This window comes from Rhinoraja longicauda, chromosome 21, assembly GCF_053455715.1.
Source record: "Rhinoraja longicauda isolate Sanriku21f chromosome 21, sRhiLon1.1, whole genome shotgun sequence".
NCBI lineage: Eukaryota > Metazoa > Chordata > Chondrichthyes > Rajiformes > Arhynchobatidae > Rhinoraja > Rhinoraja longicauda.
In genome coordinates, this window is record NC_135973.1 from 34,531,365 (window position 1) to 34,544,070 (window position 12,706).

General features: G+C 44.8%; 1 protein-coding gene across 2 annotated transcripts in view; it reads left to right on the forward strand.

Annotated features, from left to right (window-relative positions):
- The window catches only part of cpped1 (calcineurin-like phosphoesterase domain containing 1), a 233,636-nt gene that overhangs the window by 213,218 nt on the left and 7,712 nt on the right, over nt 1-12,706 (forward strand). The gene's annotated exons all lie outside the window — the stretch shown is intronic.

The window sequence follows — 12,706 nt, forward strand, 5'->3', positions numbered from 1 at the left end:
GGCTGAATGGCCTAATTCTGCTCCTATCACTTATGGCCTTATGTGATCAAATTTCTTTCTCTGATTCAACAAGACAATGGTAAGTGCCTTAAAAGTGTGAAGACATGCGCTGAACAGAGCTGGGTGGCAATGGTGGGATTGTTGGCCCTGAGAGCGGACAGGAGGTGACAACATGCAACAAAAGCTTTTCAGTGCACCTGGATACACGTGACAATAAACTAAACTGAACTTCACAGCACTGATAATTTGTACACGTTTTTGTAACCTGTGCAAACTTTTCAATCACAATGCTTCAGCACTTCTTGACATTGGACACAGATTTAGTTCAGGTTCTATTTCTTGTCATATGCTTGAGTCCGGGCATATCTGGCAGGCTTCCCAATGCATTTTGTTATGTCTACCCTTCAGCCTTTAGTAGGTTGCCTCATTGAAATCTGTCTTTGTCCTCTACCCTGGCTGAATGCCACTTGTGCCTGAAGTACTGCCACATGCAGCTCCTAGACACCGCTCTCCTCTAAGTTACACGCAGCGTCAGTGGCTTGATGTTTAGTTTACTCTAATGTAATTTAGAGATACAGCACGGAACCAGGCCTATCGGCCCACCGCGCCGACCAGCGATCCCCGCACAATAACACCACCCCACACACACTAGGGCCAATTTACTATTTTACCAAGACCAATTAACCTACAAACGTGGGTACCTTTTGAGCGTGGGATGAAACCAGGGATTCTGGAGAAAACCCACGCAGGTCACGGGCAGAACGTACAAACTCCACACAGACAGCACCTGAGCTCACAGAGACAGTGCCCAAATGGCCGCATTATCTCTTTCTTTGGAGCATGAAAGTGCATGTCTTGCCCCTGTTAGTTCCTGCTGCCTTTGATCATGCGCTTTCTTCTCCTGTAAATAGAGTGAAGTATACGGATGCTCGCTTTACTCTGTGTGTGGATAATGAGATTCCCATGGTGTGTGCAGGTGGTGAAATATTGAGTGCAAGGTGTGTAACAATTCTAAGTGTGAGGGGTGAGCATGTTGGGCCTGACACACAAGGAAGAACAGATGTTGGAATCTTGAGTAACTCAGCAGACCAGACAGCATCTGTGGAGGAAATGGGCAGACAGTGTTTCGAGTCGGGACCCTTTAGTCTGAAGAAGAGTCCCGACCTGTGCTGCTGGCCTGTGCTGCACTGAGCCAATAGACAATAGACAATAGGTGCAGGAGTAGGCCATTCGGCCCTTCGAGCCAGCACCACCATTCAATGTGATCATGGCTGATCATTCTCAATCAGTACCCCGTTCCTGCCTTCTCCCCATACCCCCTGACTCCACTATCCCTAAGAGCTCTATCTAGCTCTCTCTTGAATGCATTCAGAGAATTGGCCTCCACTGCCTTCTGAGGCAGAGAATTCCACAGATTCACAACTCTCTGACTGAAAAAGTTTTTCCTCATCTCAGTTCTAAATGGCCTACCCCTTATTCTTAAACTGTGGCCCCTTGTTCTGGACTCCCCCAACATTGGGAACATGTTTCCTGCCTCTAACGTGTCCAACCCCTTAATAATCTTATACGTTTCGATAAGATCTCCTCTCGTCCTTCTAAATTCCTGGCTGGAAAGTGCTGGCTTTCTCACATGGTGCCTTTAGTATCTCAGCTGCCTTTAGGGCACTCTGTAGGAAAGGTGAAGGCAGGCTTTGAGGACCGACAATTTTTATGCCATTTAGAAGTCACTTCCGTCTTAATGTGTGGGAAGGAATTGCTGACGCTGGTTTAAACCGAAGATAAACACAAAATGCTGGAGTAACTCAGCGGGTCAGACAGCTTCTCTGGAGAAAAGGAACAGGTGACGTTTTGGGTCGATAAGGGTTGAGTCTGAAGAAGGGTCTCGACCTGAAACATCACCTATTCCTTTTCTCCCTTTAGTCTGAAGAAGAGTCCCGACCCGAAACACCCATCCATTTCCTCTACCGATATTACCTGATCCACTTAGTTCCTCCAACACTTGATGTTAGGCCTGAGCTCAGTTTTTGATGGAAAACGGTAGGTGAGGGTTGGGGTGCGGTGAATTAAACAATGTTTAGTTTAGTTTTATTTTTGTTCAGTTTAGAGATACAGTGCGGGAGCAGCTCTTCGGCCCATTGAGTCTGCATCGACCAACGATTCCCGCACACTTGCACTATCCTACACACTAGGGACAATTGTATTGAAGCAAATGAACCAACAAAGCTGTACGTGAAGGTTTGGAGTGTGGGAGAAAACCAGAGCACCCAGAGAAAACCCGCGAGGAGAACGTACAAGCTCCACACAGACAGCACCCGTAGTCAGGATCGAACACGGATCTCTGGCGCTGTAAGGCAGCGGCTCTACCGCTGCACCACCATGCCACCCACATGTCTGAGACATATGGAGTTTAAAACTGCATTCACAATTATTCATTAGACATAGTTGTGCTTTTTATGAACCAGATCCTGGGTTCTATTCAGGCATAGAATGTAGAGGCTCCCTGTAGCCAGTGTAATGCCCCACATGTCCAGGAGAATCCTGAAGATACCTTCTATGTCTCCCACTTTCCACTCCTCCATCAAGACTTCCATGTGCGTGCTCTCTCCAAATTCCAATTTGCTTCTTACTCTGTGTTGAATGCTGAAAATGCTGGTTTACAACGAAGATAGACACAAAATGCTGGAGCAACTCAGCGGGACAGGCAGCATCTCTGGATGGATGCGTCACCCACCCATTCTTTCCAGAGATGCTGCCTGTCCCCGCTCAGTTACTCCAGCATTTTGTGTCTTTCTTCTTACTCTCTTGGCCCTCAGTTCCCATTGGACTCCTGGCAGCTGCATTAGTCACAGAGAACCTCCCCTTTAAGAAGTTCAGGCAAACTTTGATTCACATGAGCCCCCTGCCGAGGCGTGGGCCTCTGAATGTTGAGATTAGCACTGACAATACATGGCTTATATAAATACCGGGCAAGTATACAAGTGTCATAATTGTGCATCGCATCCCACTTGTCTGCTTTCAGCATTCCCTGGATTATCTGTCTCCTCCCCCACCCCATGCAAAACTGCTTCAAGGAAGATGGTCACAAAATGCTGGAGTAACTCAGTAGGACAGGCAGCATCTGTGGAGAGAAGGAATGGGTGACGTTTCAGATCGAGACCCCTCTGAAGAAGAATTCCTTCTCTCCAGAGATGCTGCCTGTCCCGCTGAGTTACACCAGCATCTGCAGTTCCTCCCTACACACTGAATCTCAGGACTGGTTCTCTCTCCATCGGGTGCTTTCTGTTCTACTGCATTCTTCCAGTTTTGTGGAGTACGATTAGAAACCTGTTGTGACACAAGGGATTGCAGATGCTGCAGTCTTGAGTAAGCACAAGTAAATATATTGGCTGAAGAAGTGTCTGGACCCGAAACGTCACCCATTCCTTCTCTCCAGAGATGCTGCTGTCCCTCCAGTAACTGCTGAGTTACTCCGGCACTGTGTGTCTATCCTCCAGAGATACTGCCTGATCCACCAAGTTAATCCAGCATTTTGTGTCCATCTCGGTTTAAAGCAGCATCTGCAGTTCCTACCTGCACGCTCATGGAAGATGGTGTTTGTTCTGGAAAGATTGAGATATAAAGAGACCCTCTTCACAAATGCATGAGTTTTGCGCGAAGGAACAAAAATATTCTTATTTACCACACCCCTGCTAAAGTATCCAAGACGTGAGACCGAGCTGCATGGTTGCCTGCTCTCGTGGGATTTCTGCTGGCCTGTGCTGCACTGAGCCAATAGACAATAGACAATAGGTGCAGGAGTAGGCCATTCGGCCCTTCGAGCCAGCACCGCCATTTAATGTGATCATGGCTGATCATTCTCAATCAGTACCCCGTTCCTGCCATCTCCCCATACCCCCTGACTCCGCTATCCTTAAGAGCTCTATCCAGCTCTCTCTTGAATGCATTCAGAGAATTGGCCTCCACTGCCTTCTGAGGCAGAGAATTCCACAGATTCACAACTCTCTGACTGAAAAAGTTTTTCCTCATCTCAGTTCTAAATGGCCTACCCCTTATTCTTAAACTGTGGCCCCTTGTTTTGGACTCCCCCAACATTGGGAACATGTTTCCTGCCTCTAACGTGTCCAACCCCTTAATAATCTTATACGTTTCGATAAGAACTCCTCTCATCCTTCTAAATTCCTGGCTGAAAAGTGCTGGCTTTCTCCATTGATGCTCCACATGGTGCCTTTAGTATCTCAGCTGCCTTCAGGGCACTCTGTAGGAAAGGTGAAGGCAGGCTTTGAGGACCGACAATTTTTGCTGAACCCAGTTGGCTATTAAACCTGTAAAGGAGTGGAATACCTACAAAGTAAATATTCTTTGATATTAAGAAGCATTCACAAAACTATGAAACTGTTCCAGAGTGTAGTGGAAGCGGAGATGCTGACAACATTTAAGAAGTGTCTCGACGAACACAAATTAACATAGAACATAGAACAGTACAGCACAGGAACGGGCCATTCGGCCCACATTATTTGTGGCGAACAGGATGCCAAGTTGAACTGATCTAATCTGCCTGCACATATTCTTCTATTCCCTGCACTTCCATGTGCCCATGTAAAAGCTTCTTAAACGCCACTGTCGTATCTGCCTCCACCATCATCCCTGGCAAGTGAAAGTGCTGGCTTTCTCCATTGATGCTCCACATGGTGCCTTTAGTATCTCAGTTGCCTTCAGGGCACTCTGGCGGAAAGGTGGAGGCAGACTTTGAGGACCGACAATTTTTATGCCATTTAGAAGTCACGTCCGTCTTAATGTGTGGGAAGGAATTGCTGACGCTGGTTTAAACCGAAGATAAACACAAAATGCTGGAGTAACTCAGCGGGTCAGACAGCATCTCTGGAGAAAAGGAACAGGTGACGTTTTGGGTCGATAAGGGTTGAGTCTGAAGAAGGGTCTCGACCTGAAACATCACCTATTCCTTTTCTCCAGAGATGCTGTCTGATGCACCGAGTTACTCCAGCTTTTTGTGTCTCACATCCCCCTTAATAGCTTAGTTAAATGGCCAAGACAGACCATCGAGAGCCTCTGCCCTCAGCTGAGTGACACATGGTAGCTAATAAGCCCAGAGATATACAGAAAGTTACTGGCACAGCTGGATGGAAGATTGGAAACATGTTCCAAAAGAAATATTAATATCCATGTACCCAAGTAATATGTGTTTGCATAATGACTGCTTATGGTCTGGGGTTATTTTTGAACAGCTATGACTTTGACATGGCCATATATGGCACAAGAATATCCCCTGCCATCTTGAGTTGAGTTTCAGCTAAACTTCATTTATAAAGCAGGAGGGAAATTATTCTGAATGAGTTGGAACGGAAAGTGGTGACCTTTCAGCTGTTTATTAATTTATTAATTTTAAATGTTGGTTTATCGAGGCATATATAAATCGAATCTCTTGCCATGCAGGGATTTTAAAAAGCGACTAGCTAAGATGTGGGTCACAGTGCTTAGGTAAGTTACTGACGCCATTTGGTTCATTTTAGTTGGAATCTGTTTGCATGAACTTCATGAGTAGGAAGGAACTGCAGATGCTGGTTTAAACTGAAGATACACACAAAATGCTGGAGTAACTCAGCGGGTCAGGCAGCATCTCTGGGGAGAAGAAATGGGTGACGTTTCGGGTCAAGACCCTTCTTCAGACAGGTCGAGACCCTTCTTCAAACATCACCCATTCCTTCTCTCCAGAGATGCTACCTGTCCCGCTGAGTTAGTCCAGCATTTTGTATCTGTCATCCACGTAATGAATATTGTGTAAAAATGGCGCAACAAGAAGCTCAACGAGCAGAGAAACACTGTGAAGTGTTCAGTATGAAGAAGGGTCTCGACCCGAAACGTCACCCATTCCTTCTCTCCCGAGATGCTGCCTGACCTGCTGAGTTACTCCAGCATTTTGTGAATAAATACCTTCGATTTGTACCAGCATCTGCAGTTATTTTCTTATAACACTGTGTAGAATATATGAGAAAGGCATATGAGCCATGTTGCCGGCTTGGATTTGTATTGTCCATGTATCTCAGTATTTAAAATACCTGCATTATGTGTGCTGTCCTTCATGTTTTGCAACAAAAATAAATAGCTGCACGGTAGAGTTTCTGCCTTACAGCCCTTGCAGCGCCGGAGACCCGGGTTCCATCCCGACTATGGGTGCTGTCTGTACGGAGTTTGTACGTTCTCCCTGTGACCTGCGTGGGTTTTCTCCGAGATCTTTGATTTCCTCCCACACTCCAAAGACGTACAGGTATGTAGGTTAAATTGTCCCTAGTGTGTGTAGGATAGTGTTAATGTGCGGGGACCGCTGGTCAGTGCAGTCTCGGTGGGCCTGTTTCCGCACTGTATCTCTAAAACAAAAACTAAAAAACTCTAAATCCCAAAACGATATTGAATAGATTTCCATGAATGGTCAAAAATCTCACACGCATCCATTGCAAACAGAATCCCATTTCTACCTGCATCATTGTTTATTATCTAAAGACACCAACATAAACTTGGTGGTACATTTCCTGTCTATAGGGCCTGTCCCACTTAGGCGACTGTCATAGTCATAGCAGGTCGCCGAAAAACCGGCGACTGGACCCCCCCACGACAATGTCTACGACAAGCTACAACAACCTACCACCTGGTCGACGTCAAGCTACGGCAAGCTACCGACAACCGGCGACCCAATCGTCACGACTTAGAACGTCCACCTACGACCGCGCCCACGACAACCTACGACCACGCATGCGACAACCTACAACAATTGAAGTCAACCTACGTCTACCCGCGACAAGCTACGACCTAGTCGGCGACAACTAAAGACAATTCACGTCATTTTGGCCTACGGTTTTGACGCCGGTACCTGTCGCCGGTTGACGTAGGTAGTCGCCAATGGATTTCTCCGAAGTCAGCACCGGCGACAACCTACGTCACCTGGCGACAACCTGGTGACAACCTACGACAGCGCCTAGGTCAGGAGACGTCAAGCTACCATCATTGGCGTCAAACCAACAGTCGCCGAAATTTTTTAAACATTTCAAAATCTAGCGGAGACCAGAAAAACGCTACGACTCTTTGGAGACGACTCACGACCGTACAGCAACACCCCGGCAACCGTGTAGCAACAGTCTCGTCACCTGTAGTTGCCTAAACAATCGCCTAAGTGGGACAGGGGCTTTAAGGTGCTAATCCCCCTTATAATATTTGCACATTAGGCAGGTATTCTACAAGTAGAGATCTTGTGATCCTTGAAGAACAACTAGCATTAAGTGAACCATTTTTATTAAAGTTCAGGTTTGACTACTGTCTAATAGTTTAATTTAAAAATGCAGCTTGGAAACAGGCCATTCGGCCCACCAAGTCCACGCTGATCATCGACCACCATTTTAGGTTATCCTACTTTCTCATCCACTCCCCACACACTAGGGGCAATTGCTACGAGACTAAATTCACCTACAAACTCGTACATTTTTGGGACGTGGGAGGAAACCAGAGCACCCAGAGGAAACCCACGCGGTCACAGGGAGAATGCACAACCCATACACAGACAGCACCCGAATTCAGGATCAAACCCACGTCTCTGGTGCTGAGGCAGCAGCTCTACCTGCTACACCATCGTGCCACCCGTAATTTTAAGATTTCTGATTTCCCGTTACACTCCTGATTTAAACAGACCCCTATTAATCATCCTTTACTAATTGTAAACCATGCATCAGATCACATGCACGGTGTATAGATGAGTCTTGATGTCAAAGCTCTTGAAATGTACTTTTCAAAATGATAATTGGTTTCTCGTGGTGAGTATAGAAGTTTAGCAAACTATCCACTCACTTGTAGACACTAGCAAACTGACTGACTCATTGTGGCACTCTCATGAATTATTTCTGTACATTCTTGCACCAAGGACATTTTCCTCAAAGGTTTAGATTTTAGATTTAGATTTAGAGATACAGCGAGGAAACAGGCCCTTCGGCCCACCGGGTCCGCGCCGCCCAGCGATCCCCGCACACCAACACCAACCTACACACACTAGGGACAATTTTTACATTTGCCCAGCCAATCAACCTACATACCTGTACGTCTTTGGAGTGTGGGAGGAAACCGAAGATCTCGGAGAAAATCCACGCAGGTCACGGGGAGAACGTACAAAACTCCGTACAGACAGCACCCATAGTCCAAATTATTATGGTAACATGAATTTCTTGGGTTATCTCCCTCTTTATGCAATGTTTAGCATAAGCCTCTTGATGAAATGTCTCTTAGTTAACATATTTGCTCAACAATCAGATTAGAAAATCTAAAACAAATTGAAATGTTTTAGAAATTAGAATCAAATTTGAAATGTCTTCAGTCTAAAGAAGGGTCTCGACCCGAAACGTCACCCATTCCTTCTCTCCTGAGATGCTGCCTGACCTGCTGAGTTACTCCAGCATTTTGTGAATAAATACCTTCGAAATGTTTTAGAATTGTTATTGAGGAAAATTGAACAGTGATGCGTGTAATCTGCTAGAGTTTAAAAGAAAGGTGAGCTTCAATAAAAGAGTACCGTTCCAAAGATTATCCACAAAGAAACACCATTATTACTTCCAACAGTAAGATGGAACAGTCCTTGCTATCATCCATTGATCTGATCCAGGTTCTGATCCAAGATGGTGCCCAACCCAGGCGACTATTTACGTGCCAGCCACAGAAGCAGATCTACAAACTCATATTACAATCACTCCACACTCTTAAATCTCTATTCCTCCAGCAACATCTCTTATTGCATTATCATGTATCTATACACGATAAATGGATCGATTGGAATAATGTATTGTCTTTCCGCTGACTGGTTAGCACGCAACAAAAGCTTTTCACTGTACCGAGGTACACGTGATAATTAACTGAACTGAACTGAACTAAATGAAACCATTGAAAACGCCCTAGCTCAGAAATAGTCTAAAACCTTAGACAGAACAAGGATGTACGGGGTGTACAAGGATTAGGGCGGCACGGTGGCGCAGCAGTACAGTTGCTGCCTTACAGCGCCAGAGACCCGGGTTTGATCCTGACTACGGGCACCGTCTTTACGGAGTTTGTACGTTCTCCCCATGACCGCATGGGTTTTCTCCGAGATCTTCGGTTTCCTCCCACACTCCAAAGACGTACAAGTTTGTAGGTTAATTGGCTTGGTATATGTGTAAAAAGTTGTCCCTAGTGTGTGTAGGATAGTGTTAATGTGCGGGGATTGTTGGTTGGCGCGGACCCGGTGGGCCGAAGGGCCTGTTTCCGTGCTGTATCTCTAAACTAAACTAAACTAAACTACGATTTTTATTTACCATATACTACCTTATTTAAATTGTTAATTTAATATAATGCTGGGTAAGTGTGATGATTGATAATCTACGAAGTGAATAAAATTTGCAGTGACCCATTTCGGTGCTGAAATCCTGCCTTTCCACTGCCTCTTCCACAACATGTGGCCAGTGACACCTCTGCTCCACCTGATCACTGATTAATTCCTGGCAACATTTGCTGCTTTGGGAAGCATTGTATATAAATTGGTATCACGTAGCAGACTGATTATTTGTTTTAATAAAGTAGTATGTATCTATTGCATTAACAGTGTGATAAATAACCACTTACGGAACAATTAACAGACAGTATTTTATTTAACAAAACAGCGCAATTACTATGTATCTGTACTTTTTTGACATGTTTAGCTTTTCATCTGCGGAAGAGTATTTGGGGAAAGTGCATATTGTTTTTGTTCAGTAAAAGGATGTTTTATATAAAAGTAAACAGTATGTCTGTATATGGGCAAAGTGGCTCTGTAGTAAACGTGGCAGAAGCAGGTTGAGCAGTTAAAAGAGTCATTCTCAAACCTAGCATTTTTTAACCAGGTCCAAGATTATGCTGGTGTTTTTAGATAATCAGGTTTTTTAAAATAGTTGTCTTCATCTTCTCACGCATTACAATTGTTCCTTATTATCTCTGAATATCAGACATTTAAATGTGTCAGAGTCTAGGACAAGAGGTCATAGCCTCATAATTAAAGGACATTCTTTTAGGAAGGAGATGAGGAGAATTTGTTTAGTCAGAGGGTGGTGAATCAGTGGAATTCTTTACTACTGAAGGCTGTGGAGGCCAAGCCAGTGGATATTTTTAAGGCAGAGATAGATAGATTCTTGATTAGTACAGGTGTCAGAAGTCATGGGGAGAAGACCGGAAAATGGGGTTAGGAGGGAGAGATAGATCAGCCATGATTGAATGGCAGAGTAGACTTGATGGGCCGAATGGCCTAATTCTACTCCTATCATTTATGACCTTATGACCTTAAACATATTTGCATGCAGAAAAGACATTGATTAAAATAATGTAGATATAAATGGATTTTTTTTTCCTACAAAAGATACAAATTTAATAAAAGTAAAAATCTGAAAAAATTGGTGGAGCAGGACCACGTGGTCGCTGGCTGGGTACGGTCATGTGGGGCGCGGGGCGCTGATGTCACCTTGTCCCGTATTTGGCAGTGAGATCGTTGGCACCCCGAATCTCATTGTGCCTTACTCCCAAACACTTAGATGTAGTGGGTCAGTGAGATTGAACCTCCACCTCTTGATTAGGTGAGTGCAGAAGTGTAGGCACCACAGGTTGAGACCTCCAAATATCCAGCATGTGTTTGTTTCCCCCCCCCCCCCTCCCCCCCCCCCCCCTCCCCTCGGAGCAACATAAATGTATATTAGGGCCCCTATTTGAAATGCTCTTTCTTGGTGAATGATGTTTGCATCATTCTGAGCCATCTCAGTTCCCATCAGGCTGCGTGGTGTCTTTCTGCACCGTTCATGTGTTCAGGTTACTTACTGCGTGTGGCTCTCCTCAATGTCAAATGATTGAATGAAATGTGATCAAGCTGAATAAATTGAAATGTCAAGTGGTATTACCACAAGGCAGCTTCGAGTGACACCAAGTTGCAGAAGGTCTCAGAGCTCACATTACTCAATGAAGCCCTTTCACTAAAAAGTCATTCTAGATTGCTTTTGTACAATTCCATCGATCCAAACATTTTTTTATCGCCGACTTGTTTAAAATGATCTTTTAGGGATATATTTTGTACACATATTCAAAGATCAAGTGTTGAAGTAAATCCTTAACGGATATTTGCAAAATGTTATGCTAGCCAATTTCCCAGAGAAAGGAGAAATGCAAATAAATTCCAAGGTGAGAATTTTCTCTTTCAATTATTGAAGGGAAAGCATTTACTTTGGAATTCAACTTTTCCTCTTTGGTGGATCAAATGGTCATTTTTCTTTATATGAGGGAAATTATTGGTGATATTCTTAGATGTTACTGAAGAGAACACGATGACGAGAGGAGTTATTGAATAAGGGAATGATGTTATTGTCAAACCACCATTGACTTCATGCTTTAGCACTTGGCCAGACTTTACCACCACTCCCACTTACCCACTTCCCACTTTTATTGCTAATGACCATTTCAAGGTCAAGGTCGGTTTATTGTCACATGCACCAATTAAGGTACAGTGCAATTTGAGTTACCATACAGCCATACTAAGTGAATAGCAACAAACGTTAACATAAACATCCATCGCAGTGGATTCCACATTCCTAACTATTGGCAGGCAATAAAGTTTAAACTTCTTCCTCTTTGTTCTCCCGCGGTCAGGCCAGTCAAACCATCTGCAGTCGGATCAAAGCCCCCGCAGCCAAGGACGAATCGCACCCTGGCCACTCCCTCTTCTCCCCTCTCCCATCAGGCAAAACATGTAGAAGTGTGAAAATGCACACCTCCAGATTCAGGGACAGTTTCTTCCCAGCTGTTATCAGGTAACTGAGCCATCATATCACATCCAGAGAGCAGTGCTGAACTACTATCTACCTCATTGGAGATGCGCAGACTATCTTTGATCGGACTTAACTGGCTTTACCTTGCACTAAATGTTATTCCCTTATCACCTATCTGTACACTGTGACTGGCACAATTGTAATCATGTACTGTCTTCCCGCTGACAAAAGCTTTTCACTGTACCTCGGTACACGTGACAATAAAATAAAATAAACAGTTTCCATGTTGACTCCGTCGAGCGGAATCTAGTGGAAAACAGTGGTAAGTAATCACAATATCCGAGATTGGTAGTAAAATGTGGAAACACCTCTCATGGTTTCTTGTATGGCTGACGCTGGGAACATGGTGGAACATTTCAGCAGCAGCACTCAGCTAAGAAATGAAATGCGTCGCAGTGCGTTACACAACATAATACATTTATAATGTGTGGTGCGGTGGTAGAGTTGCTGCCTTACAGCGAATGCAGCGCCGGAGACCCGGGTTCAATCCCGACCACTGGTGCTGTCTGTACGGAGTTTGCACGTTCTCCCCATGACCACAGGGGGTTTTCTCCGAGATCTTCAGTTTCCTCCCACACTCCAAAAACGTACAGGTTTGTAGGTTCATTGGCTTGGTGTAAGTGTAAATTGTTCCTAGTGTGGGTAAGGTAGTGATAATGTGCGGGGATCGCTGGTCGGCGTTTACTCGGTGGACTGAAGGGCCTGTTTCCGTGCTGTCTCTCGAAACTAAACGAAGCTAAACATGGGTAGACACAAAATGCTGGCGTAACTCAGCGGGTCAGGCAGCATCTCAGGAGAGAAGGAATGGGTAATGTTTCGGGACCCGAAACGTCACCCATTCC